Source organism: Pteropus medius, unplaced genomic scaffold (assembly GCF_902729225.1).
Source record: "Pteropus medius unplaced genomic scaffold, Ma_sr-lr_union100, whole genome shotgun sequence".
Classification (NCBI taxonomy): Eukaryota; Metazoa; Chordata; class Mammalia; order Chiroptera; family Pteropodidae; genus Pteropus; species Pteropus medius.
Genome location: NW_024346062.1, coordinates 7,423,320 through 7,446,627, shown reverse-complemented (window position 1 = coordinate 7,446,627; position 23,308 = coordinate 7,423,320). Strand labels below are relative to the sequence as shown.

General features: G+C 33.1%; 1 pseudogene; it reads left to right on the top strand.

The window, feature by feature from the left end:
- Window positions 1–16,294: 16,294 nt before the first annotated feature.
- LOC120612606 (uncharacterized) lies at window positions 16,295–16,413 on the top strand (annotated as a pseudogene).
- The last annotated feature ends 6,895 nt before the right edge of the window (window positions 16,414–23,308 follow it).

The following is a 23,308-nucleotide window of genomic DNA, read 5'->3' as shown; positions in this document are numbered from 1 at the left end:
TAACTTCATAAGGCATATTCCCTCATATACTTATTAACTACAATTTTTTTTTTTTAAGTTACTTTTAAAGTAGAGATCCTGGCAAACATCATCTTAATCAGGGATCAAGGAAACGTTATCATTAATGGGACAAAGCAAAGTTTTTGTACCACCTTATAGGATGCAGTGACGAGAATACGGCATTGTTTTGTGATATTTTCACCCAAGATGTATAACCTGAATCTAACCATGAGGCGCGGCGTCCAGTGAGAGTGGTAAATCCTGCCACGTCCAGCGTGGCTTGGGAAAATAAACCTGAGCGGGAATGGTGGGAGATTGAGAAAAGAAAGAAGACAGAAAGCTGGGATCAGAAGGTCCACTATCCACTGATGATGGAGTAGTGGCACAGTTTTATTTTTGCAAGCAGCTTTTATACAAGAGCGTACAACGGCTAACTAAAATAAGATTATCCCCGCCCAACCTACACACCCTGCTATAATTTTTTTTGTTCCCGTCTGCTTGAGGCTACGAGCATACTCCCTGCCTCGGAGCAACACCGCATTGTAGATCTTTCTTTAACCTACAAGTTTTATATATTTCAGATATTGATCTTGGGAGACGGTTTGTACTTCCCCATTCGTAGGAGGGTTGTAGAGGTGAGGCAACCCTTGGTTGACCTCACAGATTGCAGGGACCTTGTCAACTTGCAACCTGCTCTCTACAATGTGGAAACATCAGATAAAACCAAACTGAGCAACATTCTGCAAGATAATGCTCCCTCCTGCAATATTCAAAAGTGTTAAGATCATGAAAGCCAAGGGAAGGCCTAGAAAATGGTCCAAACTGAAGGAGGCATGATAGCTAAATGCCCCCATGTGTCTCTGAATTGTACTCTTTTACTCTAAGGAAAATTACTGGGACAATAATTGGTGAAATTTGATTGGAGTCTGAGGACTTTATGTAAAGTATCAGTGTTAGTGTCTTCATGATGATGGTAGTTCTGTGGTTATATGGGATAATATACTTGTTTGCAGGAAATGCACACTAAAGTATTTTATGGCCCAAGGTGGCAATTAATTCTCAAGTGGTTCAAAGGAAAAATTGTTTGTTATTGTATTCACAACTTTTCTGTAAGTTTGAGGTTGTTTCAAATTTAAAATATTATTTTTAAAATGTCAATGTTGTATCTGTATAAACAGTGACAAAAATCCAAAGGCATTTATATAACCTAAATTGTGTGATATAAAGAATAATAGCATAAAATAATTTAGAGCACATCTTTGCTAGGCATAATTCTAATCACTTTTTACATATAACTAATTTAATTTCAAAACAACACTATGAACTCTAGAAAAGGAGCTGAGGCATATAAAAGTAAAATAACTTGTCCAAAGTTATACTAAATATCTTCTCGAACCACATAGAAATCTAATTGATCCAGAGTAATTTTTCTCTGGGATTTGCTTTAATACTACTTTTATTCAAATAAAACTCTCTTGATCCTTATAAACTATTATATCAAGCTTCAGATATAGGATGTTTGTCCAGGGGTAAGATGGGTTCTTCCAAAGGGAGTCACAGAAAAGCTCCCTGCTCAGAGTCAACAAATGCAAACAGCAAGAGCAATCACTGTGTAATTAATTGGAGAGCTGGTTCCAGCACAGCCGAGTCGGTAGAGCCTCCCTTCCCCTTCCTGCTTTCCATGTGTACAGAATATGATCACAACTGGCAGCAAGCATAGAGATAAGGCATAGGATAAAACCTAAGAGCTGTTCACTCAAGACGGTGAACAATCTTTATGGGGAGAGACTCACAACAAGTATTGGGGACATCAATAACAAAAAATAACTAAGACCTTCAATGACACAATGAAGGGGGAAAAAAGGTCAGATGCACTGAGAAGTCAAATATTGTAAAGCTACTCACTCCCAGAATAAAGTCTCATTTACTTCTGCAGTTAGAAAGACTGCTAGTCTGCCTGCTCCACATACCTTCACAGGAAATCTTGCCTGTCAATCACAGAAGAAGCAGTTAAGCCTCCTTCCAACACTTTACCCCTCAAAATTTAGTGACTATTGAAGAAAAAAACTTGCTTAAATTCAAAGAAAACTTTTACTCATAAAAACTCTGACAATCAGAATATCAAACTTTATTAAACCATTAGCAAGAAAAAGGAGGATCAAGATGAACATACTGAACAACCACTATTTAGAGGTCACCAATACAAAAATGAACAATAGATATGAATAGGCAATTAAGGAAGAGAAAACCTGAATTGCTAATAAAGATATAAAAAGATGGTCAAATCGAGAAAGAAAAAATTCAGTCTTATATGTAGAAGGTTCTGCATAGTATTCAGGCACCACCTGGAAGTGTACAGCTGCTGCACTATACCTCATCCCACAGTTGCTCTAAAGGACACTGATAAAGAAAAGTCCTGTCAGGAAGCGAACTTTAAGCAGAGTACCTAAGGGTTCATTTTGCCTGGCAAAGGGGATAGCTAGATATACAGATCTAAACCAATGTATGAGCTATAACTAACACTTTAATCAGGGGACCCCAACACGCAGGCCACAGACCTGTATCAGTTCATGGCCTGTTAAGAACCGGGCCACACAGCAGGTAAGCGGCAGGCTAGTGAGCAAAGCTTCATCTGTATTTGCAGCAGCTCTCCAGCGCTAGCATTACCACTTCAGCTCTACCTCAGATCATCAGGCATTAGATTCTTACAGGAGCACAAGTCCCTGGTGCCAAAAAGTTTCACATATACCTGCCTTCAAACAGTAAACTCAAAATAAACAATGATAGTGCAATGATCGTAAAGACAAGAAACGAACTTGTTACTTCAATTTTGTCATTCCATGTGAACACATGGACTTTAAGTGCTTAAAATGTTTAAAACTGTGCAAAGAGGCAGAACATTTTTTATAAGTGTAAATTTTATAGATGTGAAAAATATACATGAATATACAGAAAATATATTCATTTTATTTTATGATTATTACCTAAAAGAGTTTTCTTAAAGGAGGGAAGGTATTTTTAAATGATCTGCTCTGGGGTCAAATAATGAGGTATATCACAACCCAAAGCATCAAATTAACATTTAACTTAACATGAAACTAATTTTAGAATGCCCCCCAAAAGAATTACAATCAAGTCATAAGTAAGCTATAAATAAACATGTATACATTTATATAAAACATACAAAATATATATAGCTTAAATGAATATTGTTTTCTATATCTTCTTGGAAAAATATTCAAACATCCTTCTAAATAACTCGGGAGAAAGGAAATTAAAGCTGAAAATAACATTTCAGAAATGGGTAGCAATGAAAAGAGGCTACATACCAAATCTGGCCAAGATAGAATTGAAAGAAAAATTCAGAAACTTTAGTGTCTTTATTAGCAAACAAAGTATGTTAATAACAAATTAATTAAATTTCTAATTCAAGGAGTAAGTGGGAATATTAACTATATAAAAAGACAGGAGACATACAAATGGCCAACAAATATTTGAAAAGATGCTCAACATCCCTAGCTATTAGGGAAATGCAAATCAAAACCACAATGAGATACCATCTCATGACTATAATCAAAAGGACAAAGCTATAATCAAAAGGACAAGTAATAACAAATGCTGGAGAGGATGCGGAGAAAAAGGAACCGTCATACACCATGGGACTGAAAATTGGTGCAGCCACTATGGAAAACAGTATAGAGGTTCCTCAAAAAACTAAGACTTAATCTACCATATGATCCAGCAATTCCTCTACTGAGCATTTACCCTAAAGACTTGAAAACCCATATCCGAAAAGATAATTGCACACCGATGTTCATAGTAGCATTATTCACAGTGGCCACGACATGGAAGCGACTGAAGTGTCCTATGATAGATGATTGGATAAAGAAGCTTTGGTACATATATACAATGGAATACTACTCAGCCATAAGAAGAGATGAAATACTGCTATTTGTGACAACATGGATGGACCTTGAGATAATCATGCTAAGCAAAATAAGCCAGAGAGAAAAAGTTGAAAATCATCTGATATCACCTATATGTAGGATATAAACCTAAAAGTAACAAAAGAACAGGACAGAGACTCATGGACATGGACTATAGACTAGTGGTTACCAGAGGGTAGGGGGTGGGGGAGGAGGGGAGAGGTAGACGGCTAAAGGAGGTCAAACATAGGGGGATAGGGAGAGGGTGAAGTGGGTAAAGGGGATCAAATTATGGTAGCTGAAGGAAACTGGACTTTGGGTGGTAAACAGAATATACAGATGTCAAATTATAATGTACACCTGAAAATTATATAATTGTATTAACCAATGTTACCATAATAAACTTAATTAAAAAAGAAAGAAAAGAAAAAAGTTAACGACAGGATAAAATAATTATAATAAATATAAACATAATAATTAATAATTTTAACTATCTTCTATAAATTAATAAGGAAATGACAAGAGATATAATTATTTAAATGTACTAATATACAAAGGTTAAAAAATAAAAATATGCTTAAATTAAGGAATTACAAACTAAGGAAAAAACTTTCCCATCTAATGGGCAAAATTTATTACCAATAACATCAAGTGAGAGAAAAGACGAAATTTATGATACACTGATGATAAAATTTGAATAATGCAGTCTTTTGGGAAGAAAATTTGTCAATATTTATCGACATAAGTGACCATACCCTTTGACCTGACAATTCAACCTGTAGATAATTGGTTAACATAAAGACTTGTTTACATTTTCAAAAAGATATTTGTACAAGAATATTCATTGCATCATTCTTTATAATAAAAAATAAGAAACAACCTAAAAGTCAGTCAACATGGCATTTCCATTTTATGGAATATTATGCTGTCATTAAATAGAATGATGCAGATCTGTATGTACTAAAATAAAAACCTCAAATTCCCTAATTCCCAAGCAGATTATTAAGTGAATAAAGCTAACTCATGGAAAAATATATAGTATAATCTCATCTTTAGAAAATGATTTTTTAAAACTTAAGTAAATATGCATATCCATCTTTATAAGTAAATGCATAGAAAACAGTCTGAAAGAACACACAACAAACTTTCTTCTTAGGGTAGAATTAGAATTGGGATAAAGAGATAACAGAAGACTTTCATTTTTATTCTACATATTTCTGTATTAAATGAAATTCTTACAAGAATGCTTTGATGAAATAATTTGTGTATATACACACATACATCTTCTAAAACATATCTAAAGATAGCACAAGAGTGGTCAATGGAAAACAGCCCAGAAGCTAACATCAAATACAGAATAGTTGTAGAGTGGTCTCTGGAACCAGCCTGCCTGAGTTCAAGTTCTTTTGCCACTTGTATATTCTGGGGAAGGTAATTAATATCTTTGTCTCAGTATCTTCATTTGTGAAATAGGGATAGCTAATGGGGTATCATCTAAGTGAATATGTATAAAGATCCTTATAAGAATGCGTAGCATATATAAAGCACCCAAAGCATATAGAAAAATAGTGTTAGCAAGACTTATTAAAGTAAAAAGAGCATTTTTCAAGAAGAAATGTTTGATATTCTCAAGTTAGGAATGGATGAAAAATGAAGGGAAACACTGAAATGTTATTTTGATATTTGAGAGGACCAAACCAAAAGAATAATTGCGTTGAATCCTCAGGTTAATAAGAAGTGAAAAGTTGGGGCACAAAAAAATGCTAATATCTTAAACAAATATACCAGAAAAGAAAGGAATGATGACAATGTAGATTAATTTGTAGGGGCAGGCTTGAAGGAAATGTTTTTCTATATGTTTGTAGCTTTGGAGAAAAGGAATCGATGACAAAAGACTGAAGGGTTGTTAACAGGTAAGGGTGATGGATAGAAGATGATTCCAGAGGGGACGGAAGGAAACAGAATCAGTACCACAGAAAGAGATGGTAGGGAATTGCTATTTCTAAATAGGATTAAAGCATGAATCCAACATTCTGAAAAAGTAAAACTAACACAGAATTATAAATCCAGAGTTTTAAATCTGCTTTGTACTGAGAAGACTTACATACTTTATATAGAGGAAAGGAGCAGTTGCCATGGTGGCTTAGGAGATGAGTATGGCTATCACACTGAATGACAAATTACAGCATTAGAAGGATGGGAGGAAATTGCAAGCTCAGAACTATTGATAAAAGTTTAAAAGAATTGTGGAGATATAAGGGAAAGTTAAATCTAGGTGTGGAAGCTTAAGAGTGTGTTAAATCAATCAGTTACAAAAAAACTCTGAAGTTTTAGTGAGAATTTCAAACTCTTCTCCAGCACAGAAATAATGGAATTAGTAAAATGAACTATCTAGATAAATCTCTAAGTGATGTAGACATTATATTTTTGCTGTGATCTTTTCTTTTAGCGTTTTGGTAGCATTTTGAATATTACATATTTAATTTGTATTACAGTGCATTCAGTCATACCATGCTGCATTTGCTACTATGTTTTCAAATAAAATTAAGAGATTTAACATATTTATTTACCCTTAATTCGAGTCTACATTTGTCTCTATAATTAGAAAAGAGACATGGAAAAGAACCACAACCATTATTTCAGCAACTTTAGTTACAACTAACTCTACTCATGTCAGTCATGTTCTAATCCCTAGGTAAAAGGTGACATAAGAAAAGGTGAGACTAGGGTGAAGAGTGAGCATGGGAAACGAATGGAATGAGGAGACATAACATTTTTTCCTTCACACATTCTGACATGATTTCCCATGCTTACAACTATTTTAGTGGGACTTCTCTCTTCTTTGGAAGATATTTTGGAAGAAGATAGATGAAGAGTAGACAGACAGATGGAGAAAGCAGAAAGAGGCAATGTATGCCTTTGTGACAAGGAAATTTACTTTTTTGCATATGTATGGATCCTTGAAACTTGTAAAAATGTATTTCACTTTAAGTAAATTCAGTATATGAAATAATATTTAATATGTGCATAACACAAATCAAGAGGTTATTATTTACTTTAAAAAAGACTATGAATGTTTTCTTTTGAAAAGTTTTTTTCTTTTTTTTTTTAATTAGGAAGCAATCCCAGAGCACAAAACATAAGCCTTGATTTATACATAATGCTTTAGAAATGTATCAAATTCTGCCCAAATCCCAAAAGCAGAAACATAGCTATGCCAAATGTGAGTCAGTAATAATGTTTCTATAGTTCTTAGGGTCTAATGTAGGCAAGAATGATGATTTTTTTTACAAGCCTAATAACCTTTTTGGTGGTAGAAAGATTTTCCTCAGCTATTTGTAAAGTGAAATTTGAAGAATTAATGAAGAGGAAGTTTCTGTTCAACAAGTGGATTGGCTGAATGAGAAGTATTTTCTTGCTTTGCCATGTATAAAATTCAAGAGAACGTCTTTTAATGTACATTTAAATATCTATTTTCTTTTTCTGATCTTAGATATCGGTAACACTTAGAGTGGAAATTTTTCCAGGCTTTATCCCTTTTTGAGATCTAATTAAACTTGATTTAGTGGAAAATTTATCAGCATGCTTTTCCCCTCATATTTCATTTATGGATATGGACAGACACCCATTTTTACCATGCACTGTATGTTGAAAGATCAAATACATCAGCATAATTTAAATAAATCTGAGCCCTATAAATTCCCACTGGATGCAAGACCACAAATGGAAACAAGAACAAGGGCATGTTCAATGACATTAAAATGCAACTAATTTAAAACACAAAGGAAATACATTTCTGTAGAGTGCCTAATAAATCTACAGCACTCATTTCCACAGGATTTTAGTGAGCCAAATACCTCAGCAACTTTCAAGAGAGAATTACACATTCATAGCATAGAGAAAAAAATATTTGTGGCTACGAGGCTACATAGACTATCAATTTATAAGCTTTGTTTTTGAGTTATAAGAGACTCCAGCCAACTTTCCAGCTTAGTAAAAATTCCTTGATAATTAGAGAATGTGCTAAAGTGAAAATATCTTTGGATTTGTAGTCTTTGTTTACTTAATTCTTTTATTCGACTGCTGGATTTATTTCAAATAGTACTGGGGTGCCAGATATGGCCCAAATGTTTTCTTTGAATGGATTATGCCAGAAAAGATCATTGGTGTAATCAAATCAATCTTCTGAAAACACTGCATAAGCAAAACCAGTAATTTTTATAGTATTACAAATATATTTGTATAAGAATATTAGTCAAAGAGAAGGAAACAAAGAAGAAAAATGATAAAGAGAAACAAGGGAGTGAATGAGAGCTGGAGGGAGAAAAAGAAAAAGAAAAGGGCTAGAGGTGATAGATAGTATGGCTGGAGCCACAAACTGGTTCTGGACCAAAACAGAGGTAAGAAATCAAGTTTTGCTAATAAAATAACAAAAGTCTTTATTATTCCCTCCTTATTACTAATGTTTCTTAATAAATAGTCTTCCATTTAATGTTATTCCCAATGTTTTACTTTTTATTCATCCTCCCATGCCAGCAATTACCAAAGAGAGGCTCATGTAAGCTTCCTTTTATCCAGATATCTTCTTACAGGTCTCTTTGAGGATTAAGAAAGCCAACCGTCCCTTTCTATGAGCCCAACCTTCTGCATGTCATTAGTGAACTCTCTACAATTCCAAGCCCACGATCCTCCCATTAATTCAACTATTTAGTTAACAATCTCCTATCTCCCAGGTGCTATACTACGTTCTGGAGATATGGCAACAAAATAACAAAAATCTCTACTCTCATACAGCTTATGTTCTCTTGAGGGAGGGAGGAAATGGGAGAGAAGGTAGGTAACAAAATAAAAAAGTAAAATATGGAGATGGTAATATATGCTATGTAAAAAAACCACACACACACACACGCACACACACACAAACAAAGCAGAAAGTGTGAGTAGAGAGTTTGCTTGTGGAGCATGAGAAAAGGGTTTTAAATAGAGTGGTCAGGAAAATCCTTACTGAACAATGTCAGTCGAACACTGTACAATGTGAAGGACTGAGTCACTGGCATAAATATTCAAAGCAGAGGGGGAAAGGGGAATGAAAATTCCCAGAGTCAGATAATGATTCTGGATATAATTTTGATAAAGATGGGGAATCTGGGGGATATTAACAGAGTTTTGTCATGATCTGACTTGCATTTTGACAGGATCATTCTTGCTTTATATCGAAAGTAAATGAATCTGAAGCTCTGGCTAAGTAAATACAGGGTGGAAAAATGTAGAAATGGAAGTCTTTTAGTACAGATGCAGAAATTAAAACCAAGTCAATGGGAACTTTCAGAGAAAGCATGTGACAACCACAAAATAGAGGCCATGATAGGAGACTGTTGGTTACTAATACATAAAGTATAGAAAGAGATTGAGGAATCGGAAACAAAAACAAAAACAAAAACAAAAACAAAAACAAAAAACAAAAAACACTTGTCTGACAAGTATAAAGAGAAACAGCATGAAAGGTAAAAACTATTGAGGACCCAGAGCTTAGACATCATGAGTTTAGACTGACGTGTTGTTTGATATATTTACGACTACTATATACCAGTAATAGCATAGAAGCTTGATTTAAAGCTTAATAAATTTTTAAAAATTATTAAAAATTATTAAAAATTTATTCGGAGTTGTGGTTTTACTGAGCAGGTGCAATAAACAATAGGAACATCGAATAACAGATATTGATAAGAGGGAGCAGATAATTGCTACAATTTTAATTGCTGTAATTATAATTGATAAGCTATTCAGCCATGTGGTTCCAGGCAGGAGAAAGTAAATAAATCCAAAAGGAGTATAAATAATGAGGCAATGTAGGCTCAAGACGCATCATCTGTCTAAAAGATTGAAGAGTAGATTTAGTAGAAATGAGGTTGAGAGGATGGGAAAGGGTTATTAGAGAGTGAGATTTAGGTGCTTAAGATTTTTAATGTGGAACATAATATAGCAAAATATAATTATATTGAACTTAATTAAAGTTGATGTCCTAGTGTATCTTAGGCCATAGACAGTTTCATTTTATGACACAGATTTAATCATTCTCATTACCTTTTTTGTTGTCATAAAATCAAGTAAAAGGATTCTCTTCTAGATTTTTTAGAGTTATCTGCTCTAGTATATGTCAACTTACCATGATAGGCAAGAATAAGGGGCCCATTGTAGGAAAGCTGCCCCCAGCTTACAGAATCCTCTTTTTTACATGGCTTATTTCAGAGTGGATATTAGCATTTTACTCATATTTATATAGTTTTAGAGAGTCCAAACATTATAGAAGAAGTTTTGGTGGGTGATCAGTCAAATGCCTTCTGAGTATTCTTTTTTTCTGTTATATAGTCTAGGTTAAAAATATGCACACTGATTTAGTAAAACCAAAGAAAATCAGATATAAGGAGTCTATTATTTAAATAGAAAAGTATTCTTTACTACCAAATATTAGATAGTGATAGATGATAGCTAGATAGAGACACAGTTTTAATTTTGAACTTGTTGAAGAACTCTTTTGAAGCAAGGTAACATAGTTGACTAGTTTTGCTTATGCTTCTCCAACTTTTCTGTCTTTTTTTCTAAATTAGCAGAGCAAGGTCTGCAGATGTAATTTTCTCTTTCAGAGTGAATGCTGAAGCAAATTGCCTCACCTTACTTTGAGTTTGCTGCTGACCCCTTTAAGTTCCAGTCACTGCTTGTGAACCGAAGTTTTCAGCTTTGCACCTCTTTAGTATTTATTTAAAGCTGTCTTCCTGTGGAATGGATGCTCAGTACATTAAAGCTATGCACAAAATCATGACAGAATGACCAGAAAGTTTTCTTTTGGTCATTAATCTCCAAATGTCCCTCTCTAATATAAGCCCACAATGAAAGAACTTGGTAACTCCCTGAAACAGAATGAAATACAAATTTTATGGCCCTTAAAGGTAGAACTTCTCAAAGCAAATCTAGTAGCACAAACTCCTTCTTTTTCACTTAAACCAAATATCCATTTTTCCTTACAGCATTAATAGAGAATTTATCAAAAGAAAGGAATTCTCATTAAAGTTTAATTAGATGTTAAGAGAAATAAGCTAAATGAAAGAATAAAAAGGAGCTAAAATAAAAAATAAGCTACATGAAAGAATAATTTCAGGCATAATTTGATAAAGAATGTCCACCAATGTGTTAAAATATAGAATAAAAGAAAAGTTAGGCAAAAAAGGAAAAAAGCAAAGAAGAGAAAAAGAAACAAAATCCTTGAGATACATAAGAAGAAAATGAAAGAAAACAATAAAAAGAAAATTAAAGAGAAAGAATGAAAATACCGCACCATTTTTAAAGCATAGCATTATAATTTTAATAATATTAAAAATATTAAAGGGTGATTAGTAAACAGATTAAAATATTTTCTTAATAAAAGTCATGTTTACATGCCACTATATTTTTATTTAATGTACTGCCACTTTAGTAAAAATATCTATATCTCCTTCCTTATATTGTTGGATGAATTATTTCACATAGATAAGTTCATATGAAAGCAGAATAATCACACAATGTCTCAAATGCAGAGGATTCATTATGTGTGTACATTAATCACAATATTCAATTCTACTTGAATAAACACAATAATAATGCTAACATTTTAACATTTTCTGCATGCCTAACAATTCCATCAATGTTTAAGATTGCCCATTTATTTCAAGTATAATTGGGATAGCCCCAAAAATCTAATGGTTACTTCCTCATTATAGCCACGTGCCCACATTTATTCAAATAGAGAACAATTTCTGCAGCATTCTTTAAATATTCAGTAAATAAGTAAGTAAATAAATAAATAAATAAATTTTAAATAAATAAAGTATCTGATTGTGATTGCTGTTTTGTAGGTTCAGACATTTTAATGCATTCTTCCCTGGAAAAAACAACTAGGAACAACAATCACAGGCAAAACTTTGCAACACCAATTGCCTTGAAAAGGAAACAAATATTTCACACACACACAAGAAAAAATACTGTCCATTCCTGTCAGCCTTTTCAACCTCTTTTGTGTTCCAAGAAATTGCGAGTAATGAAAACAGGGCAGAGCCAATCAAATGGGTGTGTATACTAGTGCACTGTGAGAGTTGAAAGCTCTGCATTTAAAATAAGGTTTATGCATAATTCATAGACTATGCATGTTTATGTAAATTACCAAAGGCGGAAGTGTATACGAAACCAGAATCTGAGGTAAAATGACGATGTTTTAATATACTGCTGGACTTGCATCTTGCCAATTCAAACATCCTCCCGTTATACTATTCTTGAAAATTATATCATGTGCCAGCTCACACTAGGAACCTAATAAAACTTTGAGGCTTACACACATTGTATATTTTTCAACATTTCTTTCAGATTCCATATATTATTAAACACTGAAACTTAGCCATGTGTAATTCAGACAGCCTGGGAATAAAGATGTACACATATATTCCTATTAATGGGTGTTAGATAAATTGAGAGAAATAGAAACAATGCCTAGAAATTTAACTTAAAGAAAGGAAGGATTTTAAATGTATGGGGATTTTCACTTTTAAAAAAGAGGAAATGAAGTCTTCCATAAATGGAAACAGAGCCAGTGAATTTTGGAAGGTAAAATATTATTTAGAAGGCAACCTCCTACCTAATGTGGAACACTGGAGTAGTTTCTAGCTGGTGATATTCAGCTCAGACTCATCTTCTAGGTTAAAGTGTTCTTTTGAATCAGTCATTGTGGGCTGCCAGCGGAGAAGAAGAGCTCATTTGCATGAGCTCTCCACCTCCTGGTCAGCTCTGAAAATCTTGGCAGCTTAGCACTGCAATTGGCAAAGAAGCGTTTCAAAAAAAAATTAATAAATAAAGGCTTCCAAAGAAAACACTGTCACTGAATTAAGTCCAATGTACCTGAAATTCATTGCTCTGTTATCTTTTTAAATTGTTATAAATATAGCAGGCATTTTAAAGTCATTTCTGTTTATTCCCTTCCTAATGTACTGTGTGAACCATTTTTCACATGTGTTAACGTACTATATGCAAATGGCATTTAATGTGTTTTATTCACAGAATGCATTTACAAATCATTTTGCGTATGGAGGAAAGCAGTTGCTTCACTTTTGCATGTGCAACTGAAAAGGAGGAGTACATATCACTACATTTTTAAAATGAGAAAAAATTTAAATGAGATGAGGAAAGGCCACAGATGCTATACCAGAAATTTTCTGTTTCTAATTCATCTATTAGTACTTTTTTCTCACTTCATAGACTTTCAAAATCTGGTGCTAAATTTCTCTCCCTAGGAATGTTAAGCTCTTGTCATTAGAAAAAATTATCCCTTTCATTATTGTGTTTAGGTCCATGTGTACTGTTCCTCTTAGAAATTAAAGGAAAAACTCAGAAACAGCAAACACTTTTAGGTGAAGCAAAAATTAATTTAAACATTTGTGTTCCATGTACTACCTCAGTCATAGAATAATCTCTTATATATCTAATCATCATGTATTTTATTCATGGCACTTAAAGACGTACAAATAATTTGCAACAAATTTATTATATTTTAAATAGTTCTCATACACTAAACTATGTAAAGTCACCTTTTAAAAAAGAGAGTAGATTAAATATTGAATTAAATATTGTATTAAAATTCCATTTTTATATAAATTAAATACTTAACAAAAATGAACATCTTTAGTTGTGATAAAAATAGAGTGAAAATGTGTATGAAATAATCCTTTTATTCTGCTAATTTATAGAAATAGGTCCCTAAATGATTATTATTTTCATCCCATGTGTAGAATGACCAGGAAAAATGCTGGCAATTACTCCGTGCATGGTGTTCTACCCTGGCATGAAGCTATATCTAATTTGCATATAGCATTGTTGAAAATGAAGCCTATGACATACAGATCATCATCTACATTGGGAATTCACACTGCCAACTGTACTTCCTCATACAAATACACACTGCCACTTATGGATCAAAGGGGGTGTTGCTACTGCGGTCCTAAGCTATTAAAACATGTCATGCTACCAGAATTTTAAACATGTTTTAGAGTAGGGTCCTTTTCATCAGATGGGTGTTTTTTCCCTTATTATGTAAACAAAAGGAATTCTCTTATAAATGTATTCCATAGAAATAATTATCTTTTACCTGCATTGTCATATTTCCCCAAATGAAAAAAGGCATATCATACGTAATATAAAAATTTTAATTACTTGATATGTTAGTAAATAGCACTTTACATTTTTATATTCCAGGAAGAGAATTTAAAAGTTTTCTTTAAGAATAAGAAAGATCAAAATGTAGAGACAATCCATTAATATTCGAGCAATGGTTTAGTAGTTTCCATGGTGACATAAGTCCACAAATAAAAACTCAAGTGAGACAACTTTGACCTCATCTATATATAAATAAGTAAATCAATAAATAAGGCAAATGAGAATTTTATTTTAAATTACCTGAATAATTATCTCAGTTATTTCCTTCATGTTGCATATATAGTCATTGATTAATTTATCTCCTACTATTCATCGTGGTTTTAAAAAAAAAAACTAAAAATTTTGCTTTATGCATTTTAGAAGACTATGTATTTTAATGTAATGAGAGATTATTATTTCTTGATGTAAATAATAGCTTTCTTGATAACAAAATACCGAATTATGGAACTTGAAGAGAATTAAGCTCTCAGCAGAAAGATATTTTTCTACCAAATTTTTGAAAGAGCATATGAATGTGTTAGAGAATTTACATCTGCCCTATGGGACTATCTATACATTATTTGTCAAGACTTGCCTATCAAGAAATATATAACAGGTATACACTAGAGAATAATTTATAAAGTATGCTTAGAAGATATTTCTCCAATGCCCTCACCTATTACCTTTTTTGTCCTCTAATTTTCATGAGGCTCCGTTGTGCATCTTATTTTTTATTTAATAAAAAATAAAAAAAAGCTGAGTAATTGGTTATAGAAGATGAGAGAAAAATCAGTCAAATGTGGATTAGGCTGGACTGATAAGACTGAAATGAAGTATGCTTTTGGTTGTGTAATAATTTCCCGCTGTGTTCTAGTTTAAGAAAATGTCCAACATGACACTCCTAGCTTAACTAAGTCACACATTTCATACAGGTTGTATTTTTCAGGTGACACCAAGTTAGAAGGGGTTGCTAACACTTCAGAAGAACAGATCAGAATTCAAAGTGACCTTGATAAATTGAAGAAACAGCATGAACGAGATGAAAATACTGGCTATCCACAGGTCCTACAGGGGAAAAAAATCTAAGCTAGAATTCATCACTCATTAATTTATTCATTCATTAAATATTTATTGAATGCCTACTATGTGCCAACCACAAGCTGGCATTTAACACAAATGCATTTTTAGTACAGAAATCATCCCCCTTCTTCAATGCATGACTGATCCTTTTAGAAAATCAATCTCTTTCGAAATTAAATGTTCCCACATTGTGCAAAACCAATAGACTTAAGCAGAAAAAATACAAGTCAAGAAATATCAACATCATACTGATACACACACATACTTATTCATACAATCTTCATTCTTTTTAAAGATGAGTCATTTTTGGGAGACAAAATATGTCATATTTAATGTTTAACTTTTGGTTACCATAAAGTTATAATAAAAGTAATTTTAAAATATTTTACTGGTTCAGTTCCAGAATACAGTAGTTCCCCTTACTTGTGGTTTTTCTTTCTGTAGTTTTAGTTACCCATGGTCATTTAAATAGTAAATGAAAAATTTCACAAGTAAACAATTCATAAGCTTTAAATTGTACGCCATTCTGAGTTTCGTGATGGTTCTCACACCATCCTGCTCAGGACTCATCCCTTTGCCCAGCATATCCACACTGTATTCACTCCCTGCCAGTTAGTCACTGAGTGTCCTATGTTGGTTATCAGATTGACTATCATAGTATCTCAGTGCTTATGTTTAAGTAACTCTTATTTTACTTAATAATAGCCCCCCAAGCACAAGAGTAGTGATGCTGGCAATTTAGATATGCCAAAGAGAAACTATGAAGTGTTTTCTTTAGGTGAAAAGGTGAGTATAGTACAGTAAGATATTTTGAGAGATGGGCCACATTCACCTAACTTTTATTACAGTATATTATTATAATTGTTCTATTTTATTATTAGTTATCATTGTTAGTCTCTTACTGTGACTAATTTACCAATTAAACTTTATCATAGATCTGTGCATATAGGAAAAAACAGTATATATGGGGTTCAGTACAATCTGTGGATTCAGGCAGCCACTGGAGTCTTGGAACATATCATTCACAGATAACAAAGGACTACTGTACTCAATTCACTTTTAAAAATTGGATTTCAGTCTACAGCCATGCTACCCTGAACAAGCCCAATCCTGTCTGATCTCAGAAGCTAAGCAGGGTCGAGCCTGGTTAGTACTTGGATGGGAGACCACCTAGGAAGACCAGGTGCTGTAGGCATTAAAAAAAATAAGGGATTGTAAACTGACAAGGTCCTTGCAATCTGTGAGGTCAACCACGGATTGCCTCACCTAAAAAAAAAATTTTTTTTTAATTAAAATTTGATTTCAGTAGTGTCTTACCTTTGTTTCCACCCAGGCTGCCTTGAAGAAACATGAATCCTGGTTTATATGGGACAGTCTACACCTAATACCCCAGCATAATTACTAATCTCTTTCAGAAGTGATCAGTTTAAACAATAAGTTTTGTGATCTCCCTACCTTGAGGTATCTCTTCACCTCTACCTAAGCACTGTGCCTTTTAATGGGGTCTAATAAGATGCCATTCCTGCCTTTGGTGAGTTGGCGGGACACTGGGGGAGACATAAATATCAACAAATCTTTTCAGGAGAAATTAAGGGCCTGAAGAATGAACAAATTTCACACAAAAGTACAGATAAAAGGGAACCAGTATTCAAGAAGCCATGAAAGCTGTCAAACTTGAAAAAAGAGGACAGCAAAGCCTGACAACTTAGACACAGTTCATCTTTGACCAAAAAAAAAAAAAAAACCACTTTAAATAGGTATATTTAACTTGAAGACTATGTTCCAGAGATAAAACAGGCAGAAATGATAACAGTACATAATAGTAACATTTATAAATAAGCAATATATACCTACATATAATGAAAAATATTTTATTACTTTCCCACCTTTTCACCATTCCTTGAAAATGGGTAACCAATATTCCATAACTGTGCTATCTGGATTAGATTTCTCATAATCTTTTTCTCTCAATTTTGTAACATTAGGTGTGAGGCAAGAAAGAGTTAAATTTTAAACAGCCACTGATATGCTCTCTAAAGCAATTATTCCTTCTGTCACCAAGAGATAAATGTACTACCACAAGACATTACAAATGTGCTCTTCTAGACTCTAATACAAATTACTGTCAGACCACACCACTTAAAGGCTTCCTCCTCTTATTTAGTAAAGCCAATTTCTTATTATTTTTTTTATGTATAAAGAAGAAAGTATCTTGTTCTAATGATTGTTGAACATATTTTAACAATTTTCAACTCTTTTAAAATAACATTAACTGCTTATTAACTTAACGTTATTTAATACTGAAACTTATGGACATTCTGGGACAAGTTGGTAGGGGAGAGAGCCTTTGGTATAGGGTAGATTTTCTACCATCTGTTAAGGTTGTGGAAAGTACCTCAATCAATGAAAGAAACTCCAAAGTTAGTCCTAACCCCAAACAAGCTTCATGAAGAAGAATTTAAACTGCAAAAATTAGAGTAGAGGTTTATCTCCTTATAATCTCCCAAGCAGAAATGATCTCAGAGTTGTTCAGAGGATGTCAGTCTGCCAAGATATTGTGAACACAATGCATGTGAGTAAATTTGCACAATAATTTTTTCAATTCTTTGGGCCTGTGAAAAGATAACTAATTGGCCACTCATTTGGGGGAAGCTGAAATTAAAAACTGAACAACTTGGCCTTGAAAAGTTACCATGAATTAGGCTACTGGGCCAAGCAAGTTTGTGAGAGAGCACTGACTTTTTAAAGTAAAGGACTCCAATCTGTAGAGTAAAGAACGATGTAGAAATACAGAGCAAAGAAAAGATTTGACATAAGCCCAAGACTAACTAGTCCTTTAGGTACGTTTCCAGACCAGCCTTGCAGGGCCTCTGGGTTCCAGTCCCAGACATCTACTCTAACCACCAATCTTCTATAATTATTATAATTTACAGCTCTCTTGTTTTTCAACTAAAAAAAAAAAAAATCTCAGAAAAAAAGTTAAGAATTAAATGTATGGATATGTAAAGTGTGGACAGAGAAATTGTCTTGAGTACAGAGTAGAGGCTGTGTATTAAAATTAATGGGAAATAGGTTAAGTTCTATGCTGAGACTTAGAAAATCTGGCTTTGAGATCATTTATCATGAAAAAAAATCTCTACACTTGATTTGAAAAACTTTTACTAAGTTTAGAATAGGGGACCACAAGCCCTTGGCCTTTTCTCCCACAAGATGGTTTATACAAGATATAACAATGGCAGGAAACAGAAGCATGGAATATTTTGCAAGTCATGCTTTCGTTCGGGTAAACGATGTCTACTTTCTACTTCATAATAGTTATATTAGATATTAAACCCATTTATGAGTGCCCTAAGAACAGTTATATTTAGATGCTATCACTTTCAATTACATATTCGTAAAAGAGGGAATCCCATCACCTCACTTTTTTTTTTTTTTTGTAGTCAGCAGATCATTCACCCACAGGTTGGGCTGTGGACAACTGGTTCTTTTAGGTAGCTCCTCATAACACTGAGATGAATCTTATTGGAATATTCTCTTCAAATTGTTCATGCAATTTTTTAAACTAAATTTATTGGGGTGACATTGGTTAATAAAATTATATAGGTTTCAAGTACACGGATTCAATAATATGCCATATGTATATTGTATTATGTGTTTACCATCCAAAGTTAAATTTTCTTCTGTCACCATATGGTAATAAAAGGAAATATATGGGAAGTAATTGGAATTTTGAAACAACAAAAAAAGAGCAAAGAGCCAAGACTCAATATACATACCATCTACTATGTAAAATTAATTCCAATTAGTACTTAATGCCACCTAATTGCACTCTTATAATGATAGAAATGGTAAATTTTATGTTATGAACTACAATTTAAAAAATGAACTCAAGTTAAAAATAAAAAAGACCTTTTTTAAAAAAGAAAAATCCTTTGATTTATTTCTGCTTCTTAAAATTCTGAATTTTAGAGCCAGCCATTTGTGAAAAACAAATTAATTAGGACCTGACTGGAGAAAGATATCCTAATCTAGGTTTTCTAAAATAGGTAGGATAAGGCTAGAGTAAGGCAGGTCTTGAGAATAGGTTAGTGTTATCTTAGGAATGCATTTTAAATAAAACAAGCTTAGTCCTCAGCCCATCTTTATTTTTGAGGTCTTTATTGCCATTATGGGGAGAGTTAAAATAAATGACCAAGTAAAAAGAAGAGGAGACAGGTGATAATTAAGAGCGGAAAAAATTAATTTTTAAACATTCAGAAGCCCTTGAGTATAATGATTGCTTTGCTACAACTGCAGTGATAGGAGGACTATTAATTTGTTTAAAAAGAAAAAGAAAAATATTGTTGGCACATCAAAGAATTAAGCAAAATAATTCTTGCTTATATGTTGAAAGTATGGTTAGGACGACTCTCAAATAAACTAAGATCTCATTATCCCTATAGAGAATGGCATTTTTCAAAAGACCAGATAGCATCAGAACCATATTTCATGATATATTTTTTTATTTCCTTTCAATTGACCATCCAATGCTGAGGGAATTCAGGTATTCTTTATATAGTGCAAGCCAATATGTTAAATTCCCTACCAAAAAAATGTATGTAGTAGGGAATTAATTCAGCTAAATTAACATTTTTAGGGACCATTTAACAGGCCTGTGTTACCTCTCTATGCTGCTCTGCAATGCTAGTCTCATGCTCTCCTTTTCCATTCGGTGTTCTTTGCCAAAAACAACCTTTTCCTCTTGCTTCCTTGGTCTCTGTCAAATACCAAGCAAGAGATCATCAATTAAAAACTGAAAGTGATAACAAACTACCAGCTGTCAGATTGTTGTAAAAGCAGCAGTTCTGTTTCCTCAGGAAAAAAATGGCAGACAGAGGCTCCACTTTGAATAGAATGATATATTTCTAAAGAATTATAACAAAATATTTTCTTCTCCATTTTGTAGAAAATAAAAGACAAAGATATGAAAAACTTATGAGGCTTTGCTCTTGATTTTCATTTTAGTGACATGTTGACCTAAGTCCAAAGACAGAAATAAATAACTTTAATTAAGATTCTAGATAATAAAGATAATAAAGGTTTTCCTCCTACTTTCCTTTCACAGAAATAACAAATGAAAGCATCATGGCTATGTGCATCAGCTCTGAGCATTAGAAGATATTTCCCACCCGGGCTTCCCTTCTCTTTCCATCACCCCTTGCTTGTTGGTAGAACATATATTGGCACGGCCTTTGGGGAATATCTTTAAAATATAAAATACACATACTCCTTGATCCTGAAACTTGTATACATATTTCTGTAGGATTGATTTTGAGAAAGAGAAAAGCAGCCTCTGACATCCAGAAACTGGCCTAACCCAGCTTAGGCCTTAACGGTGCTAGTTACTTGCCTGGCACCCATAGCTAGATGGAGGTATTCTGTTGGTCGTAAACAATCTGATAGAACGCCAACATCGGACAAGGTTACTTTGTGTCTGTGATGAAGTAAGACCAAAGCAAATAAAACAAAAGACAACTTCCTAGAATCTTATCCATAATTGCCGAAATTCTCTAAGTGCTTTCTACCACCCTCTTACTAAAATTTCCCATGGTTCCCCATATGGTGTCTCCTTTACTGCAACAAGCAATAAGCCCAACTTTCTGGTGTTTTTTGGCATGAAGGGAGGAATAGTTCTTAGTTCTTAGAGGAAGAATGTTGTTTATATCAAAATCTATAATAGCAAAAATTAGTGACAATCTATTTAATCTGAAATATGAAAATACTTCAATAAGTTATGACACACTCATTTTATGAAATAGCCTTTGAAGAGTAAGTTAGATTAATCATTATTGGAATGGAGGTGGTAGTGTCTCTAAGACATGATGTTATATTAGAGGAGAGAGCAAGCAAGTAAAATAAACTTACAAAGAATAGGATACGATTCTGCGTTTAAAGAAAAACAAATGTGGTGTGTGCGTGTGTGTGTAGTAAAAGTTCTGGAAGAAGAATGACCATCAAATTTTTAACAATTACATAGGAAAGAAGTAAAAAGGAAACTTTTATATTCAACTTGTACACATTTATATTGTTTTAATTTTGACAAGATTTTGTCATTTTATAAGTTTTAGGAAAGACTAATTTTTAAAAATTGGCTTCTCAATAAACAAATGCCCATATTATCTATATCTATCTATATAATGTATATGTACATTATATATATATTGAGGAGGTTATATATACACATCTCTGCATCTGCACATATATAAATATATATCTCTGTGATATATATATATCCCTAAGTCATTTGGTGCAGGCCTAACAGTATTTATAATAGCTATATAATATTCCATAACAAAGATGCTAAGAGGTTATTCATCTATTCTCCTATTGATAGATATTTGTTTTATGTACTTCCTGGCCATTATATATAATATATATATTTCCTTGTATGTGTATACTTTCATTTTAATACTTTTTATCCTATGGCATAAAATGATAGGAATGGGCTTTGGGGATCAAAAGGCATAGGCGAGTCTCAATTTTAATAGATATTGATAGAGTTTTACTTAAAATAATTCATATTTTTACCAGCAGTGTTTCAGAATACCCTTTCCCCTAAATCCTGGTCACCAGTAGGTGTCACCTCTTTTTGCCAAGCAGATATAAAGTAATAACCTATTTTTACATTATTTTGCTTTTCATAAAAATGGTTGAGTATATATTCATTTCTTTATTAGTAATTTTGAATTTACTTGCCCGTGAATTGCCTTAATAGCCATTGTTCACTTTTCCATTTTTACTAATTTTGTTAATAACTTAATGAGTTCTCTATTATAGAAAAAGCTTTAATTTGAAATATTTTTTCACATTTTCTCTTCTATTTACTTTTGTTTAAGTATCTTTTTATTTTTATTGTATTTTTTTTAAAACTTTTAAAGTATAGTTGGCATAAAATAGTATAGAGTTTCAGGTGTACAACATAGTATACATTTGTATACATTATGATGTGATCGCCATTCTAAATCTAGTAACCATCTGTCACCATGCCAAGATATTACATATTATTGACTATGTTCTCTGTGTTGTATACTACATCTTCATTACTTATTTTATAACTAAAAGTTTGTACTGTAACAGAGTGAAATGCTTCATCTCTCTGACTCTACTTTGTTCAAGCCTGCTTTGTTCTCATGGCTTTCAGACTAATAGCTTCTTAGTTTTGCATATAGACATGCTAATCATTAGAGGAATTCTACTTATTGCTTGGGGAGATAAGGAAAGTATATATTGCTTATCAGAGATTTGCAGGAACCTTGTGACTGGACTCACATTAAAAAGCATAAAATCTTCCTCAAGTCCCATCTGGAACCCAGATGTCTTCAGTGGTCAACCACCTCTCGGCTCCTCTCATATCCCCTTCCCGTGACATAAAAGATGCCTGAAGTCTGTATTTTCTTAAGATGGAGTTGAGGTACCACTAGGTCTCCCATCTTTTAGGTTGGTACTTTCTCAGTCAATAAAACTTTCCTTAATCTAAACTCTGAGGTTTTGAGTTTTGGCCTTTTGAAGTATCGGGCACACAGACTTTGGACCAGTAAAACTGCCTCTTATTCCCCTTCACCTTTTCCTCCCATGCACCCATGCCTGCCCCTCTGGCAATCAGCAGTTTATCTCTCTTTGTTTGAGTCTTTTTGTTTTGCTTTGTTCGTTCATTTGCCTTTTTTTTTTTTTTAAGATTCTACATATAAATGAAATCATATGATATTCGTCTTTCTCCGTCTGACTTATTTCACTTAGCATAATACCCTCTAGGTCCATCCATGTTGTTGCAAATGGCAATATTTCATTCTTTTTTATGGCTGAGTAATATTATATTGTAAATATGTACTACATCTTCTTATCCACTCATTTATTAATGAGCACCTAGGTTGCTTCCATCTATTGGCTATTGTAAATAATGCTGCAGCAAATACAGGGGTACATATATCTTTTTGAATTAGTGTTTTTTCTTCAGATAAATACCCAAGAGTACAATTGCTTGGTGAAATGGTAGTTCTATTTTTAATTTTTTGAGGAATCTCCATACTTTTTTCATAGTGGCTGCACCAATT